The 1,009-nt window shown below is 51.5% G+C and overlaps 1 protein-coding gene across 1 annotated transcript in view; it reads left to right on the top strand.

The window, feature by feature from the left end:
* GDF15 (growth differentiation factor 15) overlaps window positions 1–1,009 on the top strand; it is a 4,455-nt gene that overhangs the window by 594 nt on the left and 2,852 nt on the right. The window lies entirely within an intron of this gene.

Genomic DNA, 1,009 nt, shown 5'->3' with positions numbered 1-1,009 from the left:
GATGGCTGACTGCTAAGTAGCCAAGATGGCCGATCAAGATGGCCGACTCATGGGCAGCCAAGATGGCCGACTTTTGGCTATCCAAGATGGCTGACTTGGCTATCTAAGATGGCTGACTTTTGGGCAGCCAACAAGGCCAATTTATGAGCATCCAAGATGGCTGACTGCTAAGCAGCCAAGATGGCCGATCAAGATGGCCGACTCATGGCCGTCCAAGATGGCCGACTCTTGACTATCCAAGATGGCTGACTTTTGGCTATCCAAGATGGCCGATTTTTGGGTATCCAAGATGGCTGATTGCTAAGTAGCCAAGATGGCCGATCAAGATGGCCGACTTTTGGCTATCCAAGATGGCCGACTTTTGGGCTGCCAAGATGGCCGACTTTTGGCTATCCAAGATGGCCGACTTGGCTATTTAAGATGGCTGACTGCTAAGCAGCCAAGATGGCCGATTAAGATGGCCGACTCATGGCCGTCCAAGATGGCCGACTCTTGACTATCCAAGATGGCTGACTTTTGGCTATCCAAGATGGCCGATTTATGGGCATCCAAGATGGCTGATTGCTAAGTAGCCAAGATGGCCGATCAAGATGGCCGACTTTTGGCTATCCAAGATGGCCGACTTTTGGGCTGCCAAGATGGCCGACTTGGCTATCCAAGATGGCTGACTGCTAAGTAGCCAAGATGGCCGATCAAGATGGCCGACTCATGGGCAGCCAAGATGGCCGACTTTTGGCTATCCAAGATGGCTGCGTTTTGGGCACCTAAGATGGCCGATTTATGAGCATCCAAGATGGCTGACTGCTAAGTAGCCAAGATGGCCGATCAAGATGGCCGACTCATGGGCAGCCAAGATGGCCGACTTATGGCTATCCAAGATGGCTGACTTGGCTATCTAAGATGGCAGACTTTTGGCTATCCAAGACGGCCGATTTATGGGCATCCAAGATGGCTGATTGCTAAGTAGCCAAGATGGCCGATCAAGATGGCCGACTTTTGGCTATCCAAG

This window comes from Meleagris gallopavo, chromosome 30 (genome assembly GCF_000146605.3).
Source record: "Meleagris gallopavo isolate NT-WF06-2002-E0010 breed Aviagen turkey brand Nicholas breeding stock chromosome 30, Turkey_5.1, whole genome shotgun sequence".
In the NCBI taxonomy this organism is placed as follows: domain Eukaryota; kingdom Metazoa; phylum Chordata; class Aves; order Galliformes; family Phasianidae; genus Meleagris; species Meleagris gallopavo.
This window is presented reverse-complemented; position numbering and strand designations above follow the sequence as displayed.